Consider the following 20,001-nt stretch of genomic DNA (forward strand, 5'->3'; position numbering starts at 1 on the left):
TCCATGTTAAACAGCCAAAATAGCCAGTGTGGTTTCTTTCACTTTACCTTGTTATTTCAGCATAAAATGGACAGAAGATCTTTCTGACAGGTATTATTAGCATCATTTTTAATAACAGTGTTTTGGTTCAAGAATAACAAAATTAAAATTTGACATTAATTGTACATTATGGCTTTAAGAAGCGCAAATACTTCACAGATAGTGCTGAAGAATTTGCCCTTTTTCTAGTTTTTAGGGAAATTAAGAATAAAAGCACATCTCTAAACCAGTTTTCTGAAAATTGCAGCCCAAAGTTATACCCAAAAGCCTGAAAATGCACCCTAAATCTGCTGCACATCTACCCACCTTTCCACTAAACACACTCCCTACCAGTGTTGTAGGTCTCGATACCAGGTCTCGGTCTCGAGACCATCTCAAGACCTGGTTTTGCAGTGTCTCGGTCTCGGAACTTAAAAGTCTCGGTCTCGGACCTCAAAAGTCTCGGTCTCAAACGTTTTCTAGTTCGAGACAAGAAGAACATGAGGAAAAAGATATGATTTTCTGTTGTTGTTCATTACTTAATCCTTACCCTATGGGGATGTGCTGCAAACATGGGTAGCATTTTTAGCCTTTTGGTATATCGATGACCCCTTTTTCTAGGCCAAATTTGGTATAAGAATGGGTCCTTTTATATTAATTTTTGCAGAAAATTTTGCCTCCACTGTAGCCAACATTTTTGAAATTTTCCCAAAATTTAAAAGGAAAATTATAAAAATTAAGACAAATTGTGTTAAATTTGGGTACAAATTTCTTGAAAACTTGGTACATTGATGAGTACCCTTTCAAATTCTCAGCGGCAAATCCTTACCCCAACCAAACTTGAGTATCCCCGGGCTTAAACCAAGGTCTTGGTCTCGGAACTTAGAGGTCTCGGTCTCGGAAGGGGTGATCTTGATCTCGGAAGGTTTGGTCTCGGTCTCGGACGGGCAGGTCTTGGTCTCGGACATAGAGGTCTTGACTACAACACTGCCCACTACCCCAACCCATCCCCCTGGCTTGCCACATGAGAGTGAAAGTCCATACGGACAAAGTACGCTAACTTCGTTAATTTTAACTGCTGCATCCTCCATTTGTGAGATTGTTTCATGTTTGAACTTTGTACAATATATTATCATATCATGTATTCTTGTTCAAAAAATACCCAATTCCTAAAGGTGCCTGTAAAGGCTCATTCAGTGATTCTTTCATCGGGAGGATCATAAAATCATCATAATTCAGGTTTTGGCACCTTTGTCAGTGTCATGTGCTAACATAGCCATGTACATAAAGACAGAAGACATTTTACACAAATCTGTAATTTCTCTACTTCAGTAGAGAAATTAGCTACATGTATTTGAATGGGGCTTCCCAGCTTCAACTTTGTCAATACTGCTGTTTTCTTGTTTTTTTGCCCAATTTTTCATTTCAAAAATTGAATTACTTTATCCTTCCACATTTAGGCAAATTATGAATAATTATAATTTTTTTACACATACGCTGGAATCACTGAATGGGCCTTAATTAAATACAAATACACATAGAAAATGTTTATTACTCTAATAGTCTATTTGGCTTCCTTGAGAGAGAGTGATGTCAGAACTTTGTTGGAGTAAAATTTACATCATGCGAACAGCGAGCACAGACGTACCACCTTTAGTGATTGCACCTGTAAACACATATTTCTTTGAGTCACTGTACGCACGATTTAATACCACATGTATGCACACACTGATATCACTTTCTCGAAGCCAAAGGACTATTAGCTATTTGGTCATAATCATAGACTGTAGTAGATATCTATGGGTGGCCGTGAGGGCCAAAAGGGTCTCAAAACCACACAAGGGTCTCAAAAGTACAATAAGATCTCAAAAACACACAAAGGTCTCAGAAATAAACACACAACAAGGTCTCAAAAGTATAATAAGGTCTCAAAAACACAAAAGCTCTCAGAAACCAACAGAGAAAGGTCTCAGAAGCAAACACACAAGAATGTCTCAATAGTATAATGATTAAGGTCTCAAATACAGAGAAAGGTCTAAACAACAGAGAAAGGTCTCAAAAACAGAGAAAGGTCTCAAACACAGAGAAATTCAGAAAAGGTCTCAAAAACACGTTATGGTCTCAAAAACATGTTATGGTCTCAAAAACATGTTATGGTCTCAAAAACACTTTATGGTCTCAAAAATATGTCAAGGTCTCAAACCAGGTATTACATCCGACCGTTATATGTGCAGTACCGCATGCAGTACTGCACACATCGGCTTGCAGTTTCGCATGCGAAACTACACATTCCGTCACGCACTTCCGCATGAGGAGAGGAAGTGAGGAACTACATATTCAAACTTGCATTTCCGCATGCGGTGATGCAGGTTGGGATGTGCAGTTCCGCATGGGGAACTGCAATATTTTTGGTGCATTTCCGCATGAGGAATTGCAATATTTTTGGTGTATTTCCGCATGGTGAACTGCAATATTTTTGGTGTATTTCCGCATGGGGAACTGCAATATGTTTGGTGTATTTTCGCATGGGGAACTGCAATTATTTTGGCGTATTTCCGCATGGGGATCTGCAATTTGTTTGTGGCATTGCCGCATGCAAAAAAAAGCGGAAATGGACCAAAAATGTTGCAGTTCCCCATGCGGAACCGCACATCCTGATGTGCATCACCGCATGTGGAAATGCTAGTTGGGATGTGTAGTTCCGCATGCGGGTGTGCGTGACGGAATGTGCAGTTTCGCATGCGGAACTGCAAGCGGATGTGTGCAGTACTGCATGCGGTCGGTTGTAATACCTGATTTGAGACCTTGACATGTTTTTGAGACCATAACATGTTTTTGAGACCATAACAGGTTTTTGAGACCATAACAGGTTTTTGAGACCTTTTTCTGTTTTTGAAACCTTTCTCTTTGTTAAGGACCTTTCTCTGTTTTTGAGACCTTTCTCTGTATTTGAGACCTTTCTCTGTTTTTGAGACCTTGCTCTGTTTTTGAGACCTTTCTCTGTTTTTGAGACCTTTCTCCGTTTTTGAGACCATTCTCTGTTTTTGAGACCTTTCTCTGTTTTTGAGACCTTTCTCTGTATTTGAGACCTTTCTCTGTCTTTGAGACCTTTCCCTGTTTTTGAGATACTATTGAGACATTGTTGTGTGTTTGTTTCTGAGACCTTTCTGTTTTGAGACCGTATTGGGCTGTTGCGACATTACTGTGTGTTTGTTTCTGACAGCTTTCTGTGTTTTTGAGACCTTATTATATACTTTTGAGACCTTGTTGTGTGTTTATTTCTGAGACCTTTGTGTGTTTTTGAGACCTTATTGTACTTTTGAGACCCTTGTGTGGTTTTGAGACCCTTTTGGCCCTCACGGCCGCCCATAGATAGGTTACATTGGCCAGACATTTTTAAAACTTTGCAATGAGTTTTAGTAAACATTCAAACGTACAGTATTGGGGTTTGTACATGAGGTCATATTTATGAAATTTGCTACACAAGTAACATTTGTACTCAATTGATGGTCAAAGCAATTGTCCAGTGTTTCTGACAAACTTCCATTTGATAGTCTTAATTCACTGTTTTTGCCATATTTTGGCCATGTTGAGCTATAATTAGTGAGCATCTGCACATCTCAGCTTACAACAATCCATTTTCCAATCCAAAGAATTTAAGGATGGGAGCTTTTTTCTTGTATATTCGACACAACCACCTTACGTGTGTCAAATGTGATGACGAATCCATCAGCCACCTTTTTCTTCTTGTCCTGCTCCAAGATCTCCTCTTTCCCAACCTATAATACACAATGATGCTCTTGCTGTCTACCTGGAATGACCTGTCTCCTCTTAGGGTATGGCTTATCTCCAATTACATCACACTTCATTCCCTCCGCTGGCCTGAAAATTGAGCATGTTAAAATATGAGAACATAAATTGAACTGCTGTTTTATAAGAGCTTAAAAACAAACTAAAGCAGTAGCATCTGACAAGTAGGTGAACTTTGGATGGATCTAAGAAAGCAGTGCCAAAAATTTTGCAGTGTCAAGGCGTAGCGAATTGGTTTGCCAGGCTGCAAGGAATGACTCTCAAGGAGCCCAATTTTAAAGATTCCAACATAAGTGCCCAATATCAGATATATGGACAATTCACCCAGATTTAGAACGTAAATCACCCAATTGAGCGGAAAAGCAATTCACTTAAAAACATACGGTTCATGGGAAGTTACCGACCAAACAATCAATGGTCACAAAAACCCATTGTCATTCCATTTTGGAGCTTCAGAGACTAAAATCTTCAAAATTCGGTTGAATTGAAAGGAAAATATAGTCACATTACTGCCGCGAACTGACTCTTGCAATGCAAAGTAGCCCAATTTTAGGCTATATTACTTACCAGATGTTTCCAAATTTAACCAAAGTTAATGCTTTATTTAGCTAAATGGTGACAGATAATAAATGCATTCTCAATGCTTGGAAAAAAATCATGCTTTTAACAAACACAAACATTTTTCCTAACAGTTCAATTACAATGTACCATCAACATTTGACAATACTATGATTGAGCTTGTTCAAAATTTAAATATCTGGGTTTGAGACTTTCTTTTGGTCTCTCATGGTTGACTCAAATTGTCACCCATCAAGACAAACATCTTCTTTACTATACATTAGTTAGCACATGTTTGGATCTCATTTCACTCTTTTGTTATAAAGTTTGTTTCCACGGATTCAAATATCAATTGATGTATCGATCTATATTCAGTGTGCTAATAATTCATCTCAAAGCCCCTACGCACATTAGTAAATTGGCCCTTTGTTTGTGTTATTCCTGCTGGATTGAGTAAATTTCTTTCTGCTGTTTTATTTTTTTCCGATCCACCACACAAAAATTCACGTCTGACATAGTCATACCTTAAAATAGCCTAAAGCGTAAATCTCAATAAAAATGCTTCATACATGTATTAGCCACAGTGCAACCTCCATAAGAGATGAAAAGGTGGTCTATTCTTGCCACAGATATTTAATTAATTTTTTAATTGGGAAGGGCTTTGAGACAAACTATCAAATCAAGATGGCCTAATCACTGCGTGCTGATGATGCATCTGTTGTCATTGATAGATATTGACTCCGTGGAACAGACTGAAAAGGAGGTTAGTTTCGTAAAATTCTTTTATTGTATTGCATGCATACTTTGAGGCTATTCAAGCTACATTGTTTTTTTCTTTTTTATGAATGTGTCCCTCTTAATAAAATATATTGATTTTTATCTTGAAAACATGAATACCTAGATATTGATTGCCCTAATTAGCATGGCCATTGAATAATGACAAGCCTCGATTTTAATACATTTGTAAATACCTTGTGGGGACTTCAGTTTAGGTATAGATGAAAGCCCAGTTACTGATTATCCATCATATAAGTTTAATTTCAACTTTAGTTTATTCATTGATACATGCAATATGGTCTTGGCCATGGGTGGAAAAAGTAGTTCAAAAAAGGAGGGATATCTTGGAATGCAAAGCTGAAATTTGGGGACTCCAAGCCTAAAGACCTGAAAATATAAAAGTTAAAGAGACAATCTCACCAGGAATTCCAGAGATCGTTCAAGCTAATGATCACAGTGAATGGTTACGGGATACCACAAGCAGCAGAGCTCCTGCAGATGACAGATGCCAATGTTGCAGTCGGTGCAGTTCTTCGACCCCAAACTCATGAAACTTCTCCGGTAGAAAAAATGCTGCAAGACAAAAAAGATACAGAACCTGTCAGTGGCTATGTAGAAGCACATTTGACTACATGCATAAATGCTATACAAGACTGTGTAACTGAACATAACTTGATGAAAGCTGGCTGATGACACCAGGCAACCTGTTAACCAAGTGGGGAGTGAGTGGAATCATCAGGATGAAATGCAACTGAAATTGCAAAATGCTACTCACAATTTTGGAATTGCCACTCAAATCTGAAAGTGAGTAGCATTTTTTGCTTCACAAAAATATTCGAAAATCGATCACTGATTATGACCCCTACCCTCAGATATGTGAGGAGGGCCGGGATATCATCTTTTGTGCGGTTACATTAATGACTATCCCAGTGTTGTAGTCCTCGAGTACAGTCCTCGGCCTCGAGGACAGGTTTTGAAGTCCTTGGTCCTCGGACATGTAGTCCTTGGCCTCGGACGTGTAGTCCTTGGCCTTGGCCTTGGACCCCAAAGTCCTTGGTCCTCGACAACAAGGACCTGACAAGGACAGGCAAAATCACCAAAAATGCAGGCAAATGTTTAAAGAGTGAAAGAGTACAATCTGCTGTTTAGTTATAAATTAAAACTTTTTAGAGAAACATGACAAGGATAGCTTTTTATTGTACCTGATTGAAATACAAAACAGTTTGTCAATATTTTGGTGCACTCTTAACTATCATCTTTGCTCTTTGCAAAACATGCACATGGAGGCCAAATATGTGGTTTTATATTAAAATTCCACTCAGCCAATATGATTCCTAAAATATGAATTTCGAATAGACACAAGAGGTTCTTTAGATATTTGAAGAAACTCATTGGACGCTACTGTAGGACATGTTTCGATTACCGGGTAGGCCTAACTGTGATCAAATGAATTTTATCTATTTTAGTTATAATCTCATCAGCAACATTTTGCTGCGTTTGATCTTAAGATAGATCAGTGCCCATTTTAGGCTGCGTTGTCGCACATATATTAGGGAGGTCACACTTTAGCCTAATTTGTGTCGTCACAGCACATATATCCGACTCGGAGCCCAAAAGTGCCGATTTTGAATTGATCTGAATTACTGATTTTATTCATTCTAAAGACTCTTCTTTCCTATTTCAACTCACCAATGTACAAACATGTTATATCTTGTTTTTTACAGTCATGGAAAGTTTTGAAATGTATTTTTTCTGCAATGGCATTTGACACATTTTTGCTTCTGTTGTGTTTTGTTTGGTGAAATGTCATATCCGCAGAAAAAATCTAGTTTAGTTGTTGGGAAATCAAGTTACCCTACAGTGAGGAACATATGCAATGAATTTCTTGCATGCTTTTTCTTAATATTGAATACAATTGCTTTCCTGGGATATAACTTTCTTATTTCTACAATAAATGGCTCAAAAGTTATAACAAATTGAAAATGGTACCTTTTTTGGTCGATTTCGCTATAAAAACGTGTGTGTTTTCTATGGGGAAAATCCTACCAAAATTGAAATTTTCATTTTGGTCATATGGAAAATCAAGTTACCCTACAATGAGGAAAGTATGCAATCAATTTCTTAGGTGGTATTTCTAGATATTGAATAAAATTGCTTTCTTTGGATATAACTTTCTTTTTTCTATGATAAACCGTTCCGAAGTTATAACAAATTGAATATTGTGGTTTTTTATCAATTTGCCTGTAAAAACGTGTGTGTTTTCTATGGGGAATATCTCTATGGCATGCTACTTGTCGACGGTCCTTGATTTTTGCCATTTTGCCCATTTTCCAGGTCTTTTATTTCAGAAACTGCATAATATATCATGCCTGTTATTATTTTAATTCTTTAATATTAATGGATACGGTACAATATAATTATACTAAATTTGGATCTTTGAAACTCATATTTAAGTTTTTATTCTATATCAAAGTTGCCACTTCGTTAAATTTGGGTGCTTTTCACCGATTTGGGCTGAAAATCGGCATTTTTGGAACCTTAAAACTGTAATAACTTAAAAACGCTTTGACCGATTTTCACCATTTAAATTGCTATGAGTTTAGTTTTGTAAGCACTTTCAGAAAAGCTTTAAACCAAGGAGATAAAGCATTGATTACAAAATAGTGTGACCCCCCTACATACCACATAACTGTCTTTTGACATCAAAATGGTAGGTATGCGGATCAAACACATAAGTGTATATTGTAATCTTCACTACTTGTCTAGATAGGGGAACAGCCCAAAAGTTGAAGTCTTATTTAACGAAAGTCCTTCCGTTAGGCTGAGATCACATAGAAGTATACGGTATTCGCTATACGAAATACGCTCATTCGATCACATAGTATACTCCTATGTGATATATCAGCCTAATCGAACGAGCAAATACCGTATATTGTATGTCTATGTGATCGCAGCCTTAGGGAGGGAGGGGTCGAAAAGTCAGATTACGTTTGTAACAAAAGTTGTTAAAACATCGGTCAAAGTTGATCTTTTTTAAAAGGATTTAATATAAAATTTCAGTATTTTCTGAAGTAGGCCTACGATATTGAAATTTTACAGTGGTTGCTTCAAAATGATTTTAAATCAATATACATTGTAGTGTACAGTACTCGCAACCTGCAACTTGTAAGTTAATTTTGTAAGCAGCTGATTATTTTTTATTTGAAAATACAGCAAATCCTAATTATTTTTTTTCGTGCTAAAAAGGTACGAAGAAAATATCTTAAAATAAAATAAGAATATTTGTTTCTTCCATAAACGTGATCACTAGTATCCTAGCATTGTCGCAAACCCATCAACCATAGCAACGGCACTGTATCCTATGAATACAGGTTGGAGTTTTCAATATTTGACACTTGCGTTAGAGGGAGGGTGGAGGGTTAGCGTTCTAGCGAAAGGACTTTCGTTTATGGTCATGTTTTTTATACTGGGGCCCTAAAAAAGGTGGTGCTGTCACATTTTGCTAAATCATTTTGTCTACTTATTCCTATATTTTTGCCAGAATTCATCATGAACAAATGGTTTTGGTCTTATTTTGAAGATAAATTATTAATCTAATGAATTAATAACAAATACAATTAAACAAATGTATTAATTAATTACAACAGCTTAATTAGGTTAATTAGTCAGGGGTGGTGCCGGAAGTGGAGGAGCCGGAAGCGGAGGAGCTCTGTGTAATTCCAATGGGAAGTTGATGTTCATTAATAAAATATATGCACTTTGTTGCCTAGTAGAAGTTAAAATGCATTTGCATAATGTTAATCTTATTTTTTAACTTTCTATAACAATAATTGCCTTGTTAATCTTAATTAACTTAGTAATTAAGGATTTAACAAGCTTTTAATTAATGCAGTGGAATGTGGGTCATGCAATACAATGGGCTTTAATTTTGCATGCATGCATATGAAATAAATTTCAATATTGTTTTATCTTTGAAATATAAATCTTCTCACAGGAGATTATTAGTCAAAGGATTTAATCTGATGATATATTGATCTCTGGTTTATTGTTAAATAGTTTATTGATACATGTATTGTGCATGTATATGCCTACATGTACATGTACCTTTGTTACTAATTATTCACTGTATTGATAAACTTCATGTATTTGTGAACACAGTACATTTGTTGAATTTTTATCAAAAGTACTGGGATAACACATTTGTTTCTAACATTGGTATTAACTTCAACTATCCTTGTTTTGTTAGGGAAGGAATTATAAAATTCACCCCCCTCTTTATAGTACGCTCATTCATTTTTAAGAATCATGTCAATGTGGCGGGACGGAATGTGGCGGGACGGAATTTTGTCCACCATGTCAAAATCAAGAAAAAAAGCAATTGATTCACTTTAAAACTGACAAAATTGTCTTTTCTTTCACTTCCAATGAAAAATTATTGCAAAATATTAACTGAGAAAGAAAATTTTCATCCCTTCCTGAACTTAAAAAAATCATCTCAAAATGTGGCAGGGCAGTGCTGTACGGTGCTAGTTCGCAAGGCAAACTTAAAAAAAACGGGCAAAACAGACGTGTCATTTATCGGTATGACATTTTCGTTATTGACGCTGCCCTATTTTAAGTTTGCACAGAAGAGGCATCTCAGTTTAAGTGCGTCGATTGTCAGTAAAATGCACATATACTCACTCTAAATTGTTCATCAAACTAATCATGCGTTCCTTATGAAAAGAACCATATGCTGCATTGTATGTACAATCACCAAAAAAGATGAAAAACGCATCTAAAAAATTCGGTACGTGCAAGCTTACAGGACTAAAATCAAAGTCACAAAACAGCCTATAAACAAAGTGACGTCATCGCTTTGCCACAGAGCCAATGACGTAGCGCTGACATGTACCATGTGACATCTGATCATGTGATATTTCATATTTACGGCATTAAAAGTTGAAGTTGCATTGAAATTGTGTGCTCTGGAAACTTATTTTTTTCTGGATTCATAATGGAGTATTAATTACAATTTCAGCCATGCACGTTTAGGTAAGAAGTACAACAACCCGTGTAATTAATATTATGACAAACATGCAGATATTTAAGCTTCTGGAGCCTTGTACTGTTTATTAATTGCTCTAATTGAAATTACGTTGCACTCGCTTTCTGCATACAGATCCTCCCATACCGTACTAGCAGAGCTAAGTACGGTATGGGTTCCTCGTACTAGTACGGTGCGACCATTTTAGGCGCATTGGCGACTAGATTTTTGCTGATGGCGACTAAATATTCAATCCCTGGCGCCAATGGCGACCAACTGCTGAAGCTTTTAATCGCCAAAAACAAAACATGTATGTAATGTAGCATTCAAGAGTACGAATGTATGCTATGAATATGCATTTATCATCATGTCTCAATGGGGACTTCCTGGAAAACATATAGGCCTACACTGTACATGCTGCGTATGAAGTATGTAGCGTTCAATGGGAATATGTAGATCAGAGCACAGCAGCTATGAACATTCAACACACGTGGCTGTTCAGTTTACGTTGGCACCTCAGATTTTTTACCTGGGAGCAAAATTTGGGCGCCTAAATTTATAAAGTTAGGAGCCATTGGCTCCTCAATCAGTTTTTGCACCGTACAGCACTGTGGCAGGGCCATGTTTTACACCACAGACCCTGAAAATAGCATTATTGCTGGCATCCTACCACAAAAGGCCTGAAAAAGAAGAAGTTAAAATGGCTCCGAGTCTAGCAAAGTTGATGAATTCAATTTTTGTGTACTTAGGAATCTTTATTACCATAATAGTTGATATTTTGGAAAGTTTTGATTGAAATTTTTTTTTCGTCCCTTCCGGAACGTAAAAAAATCACCTCAAAATGTGGCGGGACGGAATTTTACACATATTTTAATTTATTTCTTTATTTTTGCGAAGTCCACTGAAAGTTTTTTTAGTGCTGAAATTGTCTATGGGCAATTCCACGGTAACTCGTGCTACACTTTATGGCATCCTTTTACATACTTTGTGCTCCAGCTTTTAAATTGATTTGATTGGAATCTGTATTTTTTGTATTTTAATACCCAACATTCAAGGCTAGATCCTCATAGTATTGCTAACTCAGGATATCAACTTTTGTATGTATGGGACAGCTGTAAAAATCGGTAACTCGTGCTACGAGCAGAGGACATGCTTAAAAATCACTCATTTTTATTTTGATGGTGTGCTAAAACAAAAAACACTAAAGCCTTATTGATTATATGATAAGTAATTGCTATAATAAGGTTTGTTTTGGTATACCTTTAAAAGTTGTGCCCCTCATAGTTTTACATTGACTGGCAAAAAACATGGTAACTCGTGCTACGGTAACTCGTGCTACAGTTTGTCCGGCCATGTATAAAATGGTATTGTTCATCTAAATGTCTATTTTTTTTTATAACAATTCCTCAACAACTGGTGTAATGATCAAATAACTCAATCTATGTACAAATAACCCCCCCCAAATAACCCATCTATGTACAAATAACACTATTCAGTGTATGTACCAGCATACAATGTACCACACACATTACATACAAACATCCCAGCCTTACATACGCCTTGCTTGATCCTGTTTGGATATTTTATTCTAGGGCTTAAATTTAAACAGTTAAATTGAACAGTCAACAATTGATAAAACTTTTACTTCCATGTTATTTGACACAAAACTTGTAATGTTCATGGTTATTTGCTCTGTAAGTTTTAAAAATTGCTTTCTGAGTTATAGAATGTTTGGTCATCTTTTGGTTGAGACCATTTCCTGCTTGGTGCAAATACTCTAGTTTGCCCGATTTCAATCAATTCACTAAGCTGGAAAATGAGCCTCATTACATTCAACAACAAACCAATTTCCAATACAAATCTCAGAACTATACAAATCTCAGTATCAACAATGTCACTGTGGCTGTTAATCTCAGGATTTCCAGTATCTATTTTGTTTGTTTTATTTCTTCTTTTGCCTCGGTTACTCATTCAGTGGATGTTTTAAGGTATCCTCTGTTCTTCCATGAGGCCCTAGATCCTAGGGGGTGGAGGGCTAAAAATTTTGGTTGCATCATTTTGACCAGGTATTGATAGTGGGATATATGCTAAATAGCATGTTTTTTTAGAGAGACTGTACAATGTAAAGTCTTTGAGCTTAAAAAAAAGGACTTTATTGGTGTGTGCAAAAATTTGGTATAAATAAATTTACACTATTTTGGCACATGATCGGGGTGGAAACTGGCTCCTTGAATCTTATCTCTATCTTTGCCTTCCATATTTTTACTTTAATTTTGAATATGAGCTTATTTGCATATTGCATATTATTTTTTATTTACAAACCTTTGTTATTTACACACTTTGTGTGTGTGTATGGGCACCTTAATTACGAACTGCATAATTCTAGTTTGTCATGGGGCAGGCTGCCCCTTCCCCCACACTGGCTACACTGCTGCTAGAAAGCTGTTACCAATATCATGGTCACATATAAATGCATATTCATGTAGTTGGGAGATCCTCTATTGCTGCCAAGTGGTAGATTTTGCATTACCTTTGCTGGTACAGGGGGAAGTGGGCTATGGTAACTCGTGCTACATCGGTAACTCGTGCTACAGTTTTAAATGGGTCATTATTATGTGATGGATAGTGTTTTGTATATTAATTTCTTATTTTTTACTCAAGGCACTACTAGTAGAAGGAAAATAATAAGTGGCTTCAATTAAATTGCTAACATTTTGAAAATATATAAAAAAAATGCATCTTTCGGTAACTCGTGCTACGCCATATTTAGTGCTATGAAAACGCAATGAAAGAAAAAAAATAGTTACCAATACCATGGTCACATATAAATGCATATTCATGTAGTTGGGAGATCCTCTATTGCTGCCAAGTGGTAGATTTTGCATTACCTTTGCTGGTACAGGGGGAAGTGGGCTATGGTAACTTGTGCTACATCGGTAACTCGTGCTACTGGTAACTCGTGCTACAGTTTTTAATGGGTCATTATTATGTGATGGATAGTGTTTTGTATATTAATTTCTTATTTTTACTCAAGGCACTAACTAGTAGAAGGAAAATAATAAGTGGCATCAATTACATTGCCAACATTTTGAAAATACATAAAAAAATGCATCTTTCGGTAACTCGTGCTACGCCATATTTAGTGCTATGAAAACGCAATGAAAGAAAAAAAAAAAATTAGTGGGGATTATTTAAAATGTGTTGGATGTTTCTTGAAGACCATATTTCAGAGATATAAAATGTATCAAATTTAAAAGAAAAGTGCCCATGTTTAATAAAATAGGCCCACTTGGAAAATATCTAAGTTGAACATGAGTTTTTCACTTAAAATACACTCTCCAAAGAAACTTTAAAAAAAACCCAAAATGTTAGAAAAATGCCGAAAAAAGTTTATAACTTGAACCTTACATCTGTTTGGAATAATATAAAAGTTAAAAGAAATATATATTGGCAATTTCATTTTTTTGAGTCATGTCCACTTTTGCTTGGAATTGCCCACATACAGAAGACCTTTATAATACCACAAACAAAAAAATCCTATCTTTTTAAAATATGGCCATGTGTTATGAGTTGGGGGTCTCATAGGCTGGAGCCCGGACATTTGCGCAGAAATGTTTGCATAAATGTTGAATTTTTTAATTACTGTAGACACCTACATAGGTAAATTATATACCAAATTAAAGCTCTTAGTGAGTGCTTCACATTGGTGCCTTAACTTTTAATATAGCATGTATACTTCAAAAGTTATAGCAGCTGAACGAAAAAAAATGTCAGGGTGGAGTCAGCCCATGATATGCTGGCCCATGATATGCACTTTTGTGTTAATGTTTGCTCCAGCTTATTTACATGTTGATTCTGATTTGCTTTTTTGCCCAAAATTAGTTAAATTGCCTAAATATAACAAGCCTGAATACTATTACTATTATGTATTCTGAATGTGTAATCTTCCAAGTTTTAGGGCTTTAATTAAATTAATTAGCCAGGCTGGAGTCGGCTAACGATATGGCTGCTCAGGAAATGCCGGCTCAGGATATGCTCTTTTCCAGTGAAGTTTGCGAAATCTTATTAGGATTGTATTCTGATTTGATTTACTCTGTCAGATTTAAATATTTAACTTACAAACATAACCTTCTTAATTTACATACATTGTCTTGGTAAAAATCCCTTTTTTTTGGGGGGGGGTCCAGGTATTTTATATGTTGAGTGGCGCATCATGGTAAATTTTCTGAAGGGGCAAAGACAAACCAATTCCTGGTGGACATGTTAACTGTGATTACCCAGTGTGAATATTGTGCAAAACAATGTCAATTGTACACTACATTAAAGCCCAAAATTAAGGTGAAAATTTGTGTTTACCGGGCCAATTTTCAATTTCACACTATGGGGGGGGGGGGTTGAGTTAGGGGTGTTTGAAATTTTCTTTTGTGGAGGGGGGGGGGGTGGTTGAATTAGCTAACCAACTCATTTCAGGTGGGAATGGCTCAAACCCCAAACCCTCCTTGGTCTTCACAATTTCAAAAGTCACTTCAATAATATGTACATCAGTTGAGCATGTAAATTTAAATTAGCACTGACTTCATCTCAGTTTTTGCAATTCTTTGTACCGGTACCTGTATCCAGCGTGTTTATACTGAGCACCTCGCATTACCGCGAATTCACCTTCACCCGCATTTCAATCCTCTCGCATTCACTGGGTCGTTTCTACTGCGCTGTTAATGCAGGGTAACAATTCACTACCCACATATTTAGTGGGGAAGGCGGAAGTCCAGCAAATAGTTTTGTGACCTTTCAAGGTCAAATTTTGAATGCTCACACTGTATTGTGATAGGCTAACTTCCGCTGTCACCCGCAAAATCGTCACCCGTACTGTTTCTACTGCGAACGTTACCGCGTATTAACCACTATTAACCACCTCAATAGGTGGTTGACGGATTCACTCGCATTACCGCGCATTAACCTTCACCCGATCTGTTTCTGCTGGGGCCGTTACCGCGTATTCCTCGCATCACCCCGAATTCACTCGAATTAACCCGCAACCGTCTGCTCAGTAGAAACACGACTAATATAAAGTAATTTTGTACAAGACTTTCCCAGGAGACAGTCATTCCAAAAGGAAGAAACTGTTTTGCATATTGGGATTAACTTGCAAACATAGATCTGAAATTCTGCAAATCAGCAAAACTTATTATTTTAAATCCTGTTGATGACTGTGATATCGTATACAAGTGCAACCACAGATGTGGTGCAACTTACTACGTGTACCGAAACTACAAACTTCATATTTTGGACAACAAATTTCAAAATATTGTGAATAACTTGTTGTAATGTTAACTTGAATTTATATACATAAGTACATATCATTCTTGTACTTTTAATTACTTAATTTTTCTAGACAGAACATGATTTGTTTATTTCATCAAATTCAGCGCTGTTTTTGAATGGCACGTTTTAACCCTTGCGCAATTTGAGGACAGTTACAGGTAGCATAGTAAAACTATATATTTTTTGAAAGCTTTTGATGTGGGGAATGCAAAAATGGAGTCTGTTTTGATGTAGGGTACGGCATTTTTAAAATAGGACCACTTGATCTTTGGTAATTTTTTTTAAATTTTTCCCTTTATAACTTCATATATTTCTTAGCACTGCCCCTACATCATATCTGCATTTTTGGATTCCTCATGAAATTTCCTTTCAAAATATGTATACTTTGCCTATAGTAGCATGTACAGGTATTGAAATAATTAATTCTAAACAAAAAATGGCGCGATTTCCCAAAAATATGCAATGTCCGGCAAAAATCCCCCAACTCAAAACGCATGGCCATATGTAGTAACATCTAATTTAGCAATTCCGTCCCGCCACACCAAGAGGGCGCTACATGTGTATTTTACTGTTTGCAGTCCGAAATTTACAGGCAAATTTGACTTTTTTTTGGCCGATTCATAAGCTTTGGTTAGTAGTCTATTAAACCAGAGGAGAAATTCACTCCTGTGACAATTTCTAAATTTTAGGTTGAGTTTTGGCTCTGGCCCAATTGCATTATCTGGACATATGTAAGGCCATATAAAATTAATATTTTGGTTCTCGTCCAGAGGATTTTCATGAATTGATGAGGGAGGGAGGTGTTTTTGTTTGTTTTTTTTTTCCAATGTAAAATCAGCATTGTCAGTAGTTTTCAGTCTTTTCCAACAGTGATTGAGGAAACGATGCTCCAAGGCACTTTTTTTTTTTTTTCAAATGTGAGATTCTGAGGATAAACCCCTAGAGTACCACAAAAAGACTTGGAAGTGATCCTTGTTCTCTAATAAACTTATTTATATGTATGGAAAATTCATAAATCATTCCAAAGTCTAAAATAATTGAAAAATCTAAAAAAAAAAAAAAAATCTGACAAATCCCAGAAATTGAGGCGGAGGGGACGAGAACCAAAACATTAATTTTATACGGCCTAATGGGTATGGCGCTCAAACTCGGTGAAAACATATCTCATGACCAGGGGAACATTTTGCAGGGGTCAGGTCAAAGGTCATACAGAGGTCAAATTTTAAGTGTATTTTCCAGACACCTGTAAGGGGTACGGGGCTCAAACTTGGTGACAACAAACTTGATAACCAGGGCAACATTTTTGGAACACTTTGCAGGGTCAGGTCAAAGGTTATCTGGGGTCAAATCTTATAATTTCATTTTCTGAATATCTGTAAGGGGTATGTGGCTCAAACTCAGTGACAATAAATCTCATGACCAGAGGAACATTTTGCAGGGGTCATGGCAAAGGTCATGCAGACTATTGCAGAGGTCAAATCTCAGAAACATATTTTCTGGACATCTATAAAGAGTACAGGGCTCAAACTCTGTGACAACAAAGTTGATGACAGGGGAACATATTTGGAACATTTTGCAGGGGTCAGGTCAAAGGTCATCTGGGATCAAATCATAAAATTGCATTTTCTGGACATCTGTAAGGAGTACGGGACTCAAACACAGTGACAACAGACCTCATGACCAGGGGAACATTTTTGGAACATTTTGTAGGGGTCAGATACCTCCACAACACCAACACGCCCAGCTAGGTTTGTGGTCTATGACCACCATTTGCCACTAGTTGAACCTGTTCTCTATCTTTGCCTTCCATATTTTTACTTTCATTTTTCTGTAAGAAGGGCACTTTTATCTTTAATTTTGGGCCCCCACACATGTGTGTTTGCCTGGTTGTTTCTTTGTTTGCTTCTTTGTTCGGCTGCTCGGGAGGAAGCGAATTGATTAATCCACTGTGCAGCTTCAACACAATAATCGATCAACTACATACTTGGTATACTATGCCAGATAGATAGTTAGGTATGGTGATAGGATATGGTGGCTTGATGTGCTGTATAGTTTTGTGTTATTTGCATATTTATGAATATTAATGAGCTTATTTGCATATTTTGCCTACATTTTCATTGATCCACTCTGCAGCTTAAGTGCATAAAATAACCAATCAACTTTAAACTTGGTTTGGTGATTGTATATTGTGACCTGATGTTTGTCATGAATGTTATTTGCATATGCATATTAATGAGCCTATTTGCATATTGCATATCATTTGTATTTACAAAACATTGTTATTTACACACTTTTGAGTGAGTGCCACCTTAATTACGAACCCCGTAATTCTAGTTTGCCGGGGGAAGTCTGCCCCACCTGCTCCCCCCAACTGGCTACACTACTGCTAGAAAGTTGTTACCATGGTTACATTTATGCATATTCATGCAGTTGGGAGATACCTCTATTACTGCCAAGTGGTATTTTGCATATAATTACCTTTGCTGGTACAGGGGGGAAGTGGGCTATGGTATCTCGTGCTACATCGGTAACTCGTGCTACTGGTAACTCGTGCTACAGTTTTTAAGGGGTCATTATTATGTGGTGGATAGTGTTTTGTATTTCAATTTCTTATTTTTATTCAAGGTACTACTAGTAGAAGGAAAATAATAAGTGGCATCAATTAAATTGTCAACATTTTGTAAATATATTAAAAAATGCATCTCTCGGTAACTTGTGCTACACCATATTTAGTGTTATGAAAACACAATGAAAGGAAAAAACTAGCGGGGGGTTATTTAAAATGTGATGGGTATTTCTTGAAGACCATATTTCATAGATATAAAATGTATCAAATTAAAAAGAAATGTGCCCCTGTTTAATAAAATACATGTAGACCCACTTAGAAAATATCTAAGTTGAACAGGATTTTTCAACTAAAAATACACTCTCTGAAGAAAGTTTTTTTTTAAACAAAATGTTAGAAAAATGCAGAAAAAAGTTTAGAACTTGAACATGACATCTGCTTGGAATATTATGAAAGTTAAAAGAAATACAAAAAGGCAATTTTAGTTTTTTGAGTCATGTCCACTTTTGCTTGGAATTGCCCACATTTGAAAATTAGAATAATCAGGCTGTATAATGAGCCCAAACTTGATGCAATTGGACCAAGAATAGCCCTGTGAGAACAAGTTAAATTAGAAAGAGGCGAGAAAAATGTAACATCACCAGGTATTTTGGGGTCCCACCATAAGACACATGACCAGCTCCGAATTTGCACACGATAGTTACGCATTCGATGCTAGAGTTGTATGTTGCTATCGTTTTTCGGTCAGACAGCGGTGCACTTTTTTGCACCGGAGGTTATTTATTCTGTTAATGTTGAAATTTGGATGAAAGTTATTTCGATGAGTCAACTGTATTTTTTGAGTAAGATTTGCCTATTTAATATGGACAGTTTAAAATTGTGCTGAAGTGTAATTTAAATTTTCACAACATTTTTGTTTTGATGCGATCGTCTGTCGTGATCGGCTGTGACAGTGTTTACTTAGAATTAGAAAGTAACTTCCATTGCTTAGTACACGGTGTCATGCTTCAGCAAATCCGAAGTCTAGATTTTGATGAGAATGATTGATACTTGGATATAATATAACTTACCCTGGAAGGTGCCGCGCCATATCATCGCATCGCCATCGGCAGTGCAGCTAGTGCATGAATGTCAGCTGGTCATCACTCAGTGTAGACAACATACATGGTACCGCGGATACCGGCATTGACCGGGTAAGCTTAAAAACATTTTACACATGGACATGACAGTTCAGTCAGTTGTGACACCGAAAATCACACCACCACACATTCAACAAATTATGCATTATACGGCAGTAAAGTAGTGAATAAATCATGAAAATAGGCTTTCTCTATTTAGGCCAAAGACAGTTCCAAATGAAACAAAACAATGTTCGTATCGAAAACTCTGTTCATGATTCGCGGAATCCCATCGGTCACTCAGACTTCATTTGCAGTCGTTTTTGTAATTTTATTCGTCATCACCGGCAACACGGTACCGGCCAGAAAAGTATACGCTACAAACCGTATGATTCTGTATACCAAGCTATCAACTATTTAGCTTTGCATCGGTACTACCGCGTACTTGCGCACCGAAAGTGCACAGTAGGTAGTGTCGACTGTATCTTACACGGGTGGTAGAAGTAAATACTAAGGAAAAATAAAATATCGGGATAAAAAAAAAGGAGCATGTAGGATTCGAACTGGTGCGGTCAACTTTTCCCGTTTAATTGGTACGCGCTCTACCAATTGAGCTATTTAATGTTACTTGATTTGTTTGGGATAATTTAGACCATATCAATGTACGAGTTTTACGGTATGCAGACACAATAAAGATTTTAATACTATGTCTCTATACTGTTTACTCGGCTTGCATACCGTGCATTTTTCTATTTATGTCAAGTTTTGGAATCTAATTTGTGAAGAACAGGTCTGAATACCGTGGT

The 20,001-nt window shown here is 36.6% G+C and overlaps 1 long non-coding RNA gene across 1 annotated transcript; it reads right to left on the reverse strand.

Moving 5' to 3' along the window:
• Positions 1-3,557: 3,557 nt before the first annotated feature.
• Positions 3,558-19,579, reverse strand: LOC140145243 (uncharacterized). Its single transcript, XR_011858010.1, has 3 exons — positions 19,148-19,579; positions 5,584-5,736; positions 3,558-3,900 (listed from the first exon to the last, which is right to left on the reverse strand). It is a non-coding gene; the product is annotated as an uncharacterized lncRNA (long non-coding RNA).
• Positions 19,580-20,001: the final 422 nt, after the last annotated feature.

Source organism: Amphiura filiformis, unplaced genomic scaffold (genome assembly GCF_039555335.1).
Source record: "Amphiura filiformis unplaced genomic scaffold, Afil_fr2py scaffold_182, whole genome shotgun sequence".
Lineage (NCBI taxonomy): Eukaryota > Metazoa > Echinodermata > Ophiuroidea > Amphilepidida > Amphiuridae > Amphiura > Amphiura filiformis.